This window comes from Acomys minous (genome assembly GCF_964271855.1).
Source record: "Acomys minous genome assembly, chromosome: 6".
Lineage (NCBI taxonomy): Eukaryota > Metazoa > Chordata > Mammalia > Rodentia > Muridae > Acomys > Acomys minous.
Genome location: NC_140487.1, coordinates 33,742,179 through 33,748,178, shown reverse-complemented (window position 1 = coordinate 33,748,178; position 6,000 = coordinate 33,742,179).

The following is a 6,000-nucleotide window of genomic DNA, read 5'->3' as shown; positions in this document are numbered from 1 at the left end:
TCAGGCTTCCTCTTCTCTTCTCTCCCATCTGCTCATCACAGACATGCACACTGTAGTCATTGTAGTGGTTCCAGCTCTGGGCCTCTGGGTGACACCTTCCGATTGTGCCATGTGGCACGGCGGCAAACGGGCCTCTAGGTGTCTACAGCCCACCCTTGCCTAGAGGAGGCAGGCAGGTCTCTGGGAGTTTTTCCCAGGCCATGCTGCGTAGCATAGCATAGCATGGCCTTTATGCTTTTAAAAGATATTAAAATTGTATTCATATGTATTTATCCCTGGTATCTAAAATTAGCTACCAAGAGACATGTTTTAAAGGAACATTTGAACTTATATCTTTAAATTTCACCAATATGATATTAAAGAGAATACCATACATATCATTAACAGTGAATATCATAAACTTTATTTCCCAAATTATTTCATCCTAAATATAAAGTATAAAAGAAACCTTATCTATATTACTTTATACTTCATCTGTAAATGCTTCTTCTACCAATGAGGACTAAAGCAGAGTTGGTTTCCAGAGAAAATACCAAGATAAACCACTAGGTGGCAAAACAGCATTTGCAATATCAAATCTCAAGCAAGGCCTGAAGTCCAGTGAGGGCTGTTGGAATAGAACCGTTCAGTGGGTTATAATTTACTGGCATTTCCCAAATGTCCCCTCGATTAACAAACTTGCAGGTCCCTAGTTTCCCAAGGGCTAGTAAGTCTTCGCAGAAACATCTGAAAGCACCGATGCTACAACTATTAAATCGGACTCACCTCTTCTGAAGTGAGAGCTGAGCTTCGATCTCAACTCTCTTCTACCTGATAAAACAGACCAGTTAACCACCAAGACCCGAGGCGTTTCTTCAAGCTCCTGTTCGCGTCCCCTCAGAAGTCAGCACAGTCACACTGCTTCTTCTTTAATAACTAGATAAGGAGACAAGAACATATCAAACCTCTATTTCCATGATTCAGAATTTTATATTAATCTTTGACCCATCCTTGAACAGTTCTAGTTTTTACTAGGAAAGAATGCTTTATTCGGAATGGAGCTCTGGCTCATAGCTGTGAGAGGAAAGAGCCCGTGTCTGACCTTCCAGAAGAAGCAGTATAATCACAGTTTCAGTGGGCAAACGGGAGGGATCTACAAGATGAAAGGGCAGGTCATAAGAACGTGGCAGTAAAAACTGACATATTTCCTCACTTTTACGTGAAAACAAACTAGAAAACAAAAATCCACAAACTATAATTTCAATGGAATTTTATGATATGCATCTATAAAAACATTTTAAAGCAGGAGAAAAGTCAGGAATTATACAAAATAAATGGGTAATGATAAAGCAAATAAGTGCACCGTACTCTGCCTACTTATGTACTTTGATATTATATCTTGCATTTTATGTTTCATTACTATTACTTTTATTTCAATTTTGGAAGACACTTTGATTTGTAATGAATGCATTTTATCTGACACAACTCAAATCCATCTTTTTCTTTCTTCTTTCCCTTCTTCTTCTTCTTCTTCTTCTTCTTCTTCTTCTTCTTCTTCTTCTTCTTCTTCTTCTTTTCCGGGGGTTCTATTTTAATTCAGATTTAATTTTTCATTTAAAATTTTGTTTTAAGTGCATTGGTGTTTTATCTGCATCCATGTCTGTGTGAGGGAGTTGGATCCCCTGAAACTATATTCACAAAGAGCCATGAGCAACCTCTTCAAAGCCAGTAAGGGAGAGAGTGGAGCACTCAAGCAGTACCACAAGACAAGCACCACACTATTATGTGCTTGGTCATCCACATTTCACATCTTTGCTGTTTCTGTTAGCCATAAGCAAACTATACTTCATGCCTGAAGGATGTGAAAAAAAATGCCTCAACCTAAAGAAACAGACACCCTGGGTTCTACTCAAAACCCCAACAGTGAATTTGATCTCACGTTCTACTTGCGTAGTAGATCTGTGCTTCAAATGAAACAAACACATCAACACAGTATAAACCAGCAAATATCTCAGCTCAGGCTTGTCATGCTTCTGCTACTACATTTTCAGCCTGACTGAAAAATCAATCAAGAAAACAAAGAGTAAAATAAGAGAAATAAATCCAAATATAGGAATAGTAAGTACAAATACAAATGTACTAACTCGATATTGAAGACATTTTTATAAAAATTTAAAGCCAGTGAAGTTTTTCTGTTTTATCTAAAATAAAATATGTTGTCTGTTAGGGAATTATTTCCTAAGTTTTTCTAGGGGGCATAGGATGCTATAGGCTTTTTAAAATTATTATTATTTTGTAGGTTTGTTTTGTTTTATTGAGACAGGCCTTGATATGCAGCTTTGGCCTGCCTGAATCTTGATATATGGACCAGGCTGGCCTCAAATTTCTGATAATTCTCCTGCTTTTGCACATGATAGAATAATACATATATGCTGGGTCCATCAATTTTATATCATGTAAAATGACATGTCAAACTTTGTTAAATTATTTTATCAAAAAGTCTAATAAAAAGTTGACAATATGAAAAGGGGTATACAGTTCTTAGCACTAATATGCAAAGAGGCAAAGCAAGCTATGTCACATTTATACATAGCATAATATTCAAAAGAGGTAAACTTCCCACAAAATTTTCTGTACTTAAAAACCCATACCAAATTGTGTACACAACAAAGGCAAGTCATAGCAGCACAATGAAATTAGCAAGTTTTTCCATGGGAAAAAATTAGAAATGCCAGGCAAATCATTAAAAGAAACTATTTAAGAATATGAAAAACAACTCTCCACAGGCAGAATATTGGAAAATTTTCTCTCTGGAACATTTCTCACTCATACCCATCCCATGCCCTTTCAGTATAAAGTTAGAAGAAGAAGAAGAAGAAGAAGAAGAAGAAGAAGAAGAAGAAGAAGAAGAAGAAGAAGAAGAAGAAGAAGAAAACTTTAGCAGTGGGTGAAGGCAGATGATAGATGCAGATTTCTAGAAAAGCTGGAAGCTTATCAGCGTTGTTTTGGAAACAAGACTACAAAATCTACATCCTGTCTAAATCTTTGTCCAACCAATGTGCTTTGTGTGCACAGAGACGCTCTGTACAGCCTGAGAGAAAGCAGGTATAGCCTGGAAACGTGTCAGATCTTTGCTAGATATGCTTCTAGTACTGGAGGATCTGCTGTACCTGACCTCAGAGTTCCTGCACTGGACACAACTTAAAAAGCAAAAAGCAGAAACCTCTCCAGTTGGAAGTGTTAAAAAGGATCAGATATTGAAACTGGACAAGGAACTAGTCCCACTGGAGGGAGGTAAGAAAAAGGATGAGCCTCAACTTAGAATACAAACTGCCTGCTGTGAAAGAATGTTAATTCCAAACATGGCTTATCTAGCAAGAGATCACAGCCAAAGACCTTCTAAGTCTGTGTGATCTGGCTGGGATACAGATGCACCTTTAATCTCAGGAGACAGATGCAAGCAGATCTCTAAATCCAAGGCCTGCCTAATATAGAGCAAGCTTCAGGTAAAGAAAAGCTTGGGTCCAGGTGTGGTGTGACATACCTCTAATCCCAGCACTCAGGAAACAGAGACATGCATATTTTAGAGTTCTAGAAAGTCAGTTCTGTTCAGGCCATTCTGTTGAGTCTGGGTGGAGAGGCAGTGCAGCAGAATTGTGTTTGTGGCAGTTCAGTTCATGGAATTCAGAGGCAGTTTTTGCTGGGACTTTTATGGAGCAGTGGAAGAGAGAACAACCTAGACACAGGTGAAGACAGATGAGCCAGAGAACGAGAAGGAGCCAGAAGATTTGACCAGATTGTTAGAGTTAGTTTGAGGCCAAGCAGAGAAATTCAATAACAAACTATGAGAAGCCAGATTGAATCAGTCAGCTTGGAGAGGAGTTTGAGCTAGAAGAGCTGAGTTGAATGAGCCAGCCAGAGTTTAGAAAGAACTAGGAAAAGTGAGGTTATTTAGCAGTATGTGTGAGACGCTGTAAACATTCTAGGCCAGGAATAGAATTGTGGAGGCTAGAAGGTTCCAGGACTAGGCCTTGGTTAGCAGATGGAGGGAGTAAACCTCCCAGATGACAATTATATCAGGACAATAAGCTTGCTCTTATAGCCTGTCTTCTTTGGTTCATCCAGAAGTTGCACATGGTCAAGGAAACCTCTAGGTAACCAGGCCTGAAAGGTGCAAAGGCTAAATTGAGCATTAGGATTTGCACCCTGTGCAGAGTTGAATTTCTCTCTGACTGTAAGCAGAATAACCCCAGAAATAAACTACAGAATAAATAACATTATGTCATAGGATGTGGGAGGGGTATCCTCACAACAAGCAAAAAGAAAAAATTCCAGGACCCTAAAAGTGTTATGTAGTGTCAGAACACAATCCATGAATGAAGCTATTTAAGGAGGATTCTGAGAGCTTATAATTCCAAGGAAACTAGGCAAAAGTCTTCTAACCTCTGTTTCCATAGGACATGGATTGTTCTTGACATGTGTTTTCATGGTCCTCCTAGATGTAATCAATAGGACTGGGTTTACTTCACATTACTCATGGCATTATTCAAAAATGCCTCCAAGCATGGACTGGCCTTGTGACTATATATGCAGCATAAACTCATGCGACTTTTGTTCATTTGATCTTGTTTTACCCTCAAAATTCCCCACGATATACATTGTCTGATGATCTAAAATAAGGTTCACTATTGCATGAGACTTTAGTCTGCCTTATTTTTATGCTCCACTCTCCCAGGTCGATGCACCAACTAGAGCAGTAACAATCTAAAAGTCTATTTTAGAAGTCAGTTGTCAGAGCGCAAGAGAGAGCTCAGTAGGTTAAGTACTTGGCCACAAGCAGAAGGACCTGCATTTGATTGATCTCTGGTATCATGGTTGATGCCATATATTTGGAATAAAATGCTGGGGAGGCAGAGACTCAATAATCCTATGAACCAACCAACTTAACTGAATCAGTGAAACCCAGGTCCCAGTGGGAAATTCTGGCCCCAAAACAAAATGGAAAGCTCCAAAGATTTACACCTGATACTGACCTCTGACATCCACACATGGATGTGTATGTATACATACACATACACACATGAGGTTCATTTGTCCAACCAAAAATTACTAGGTATGTAAAAAGAGAGTGATAACAATTTCTAGAAGTCTCCGGTGGTTAGCAACCAAGACTTTAAAGTATTTGATACAAATGCATTTAAGTAATTAAATTATTATTTGAATGAGTGAACTATTAGGGTATTTTCACAGAGAAAACAAAACCATAAATGAGAAGCTAAAAGGTTCATAAGTGAAAAAAAAAGAAATAAAATGGAAAGGACATGACTGCTCCTAGGTAGGGTGGAGGAGGAAAGTCCACTGTAGATAAAAGGGAGAACATAGCCAGAGGCAGAGACATATGGAAGAGTCCAGAGTGAAGATGACTAGACTGATCTGGACCATGTGGGAGAGGTGGAGAGGAAGGAAGAGAGGAGAGAGAAAGCCAGGTATAGCAGCCAGGAGGCAAAAGATACAAAGCTAACAAAGGGGCAGCTAACCAAAGTATCTGGATTATAGGGAAAAGGCTCTAGGGGAAGAGAATCCTAGTCCCTGGGCTGGAGAGTTCCAGGTAGAGGTCAGGGTATGCAAGACATTCCCTGTAACAGTCAGGAACTCAGGGGAGCTGGGAGAATCTGGAGGCCAGATCCACTTTAGTATGTTAGGTAGGCACCTCACCCATTTTTTCTAGAGTTTGAAACTTAACATTTCAATGAAAGGAAAAGTTAACTTCATACCCAAAGCAGCAGATTTGAAAATGCAGCAGAACCTATGCACATGAGATAAATCATTAAATTTACCTGCTTGATGACTTCAGAACGGCTGAGGACAAAATGGCAAAGCCTTAGAGATGTATAAGACACTGTAAATCACTGTATTATAAAACTTGAATTCTATAAAGGAAAAACAGAAATGGGAAAAGAATTTGTAAATAGGTAAGGGGCCAAAATTCCCCTGATTTCATGAAAGATATGAGGCTTGGAG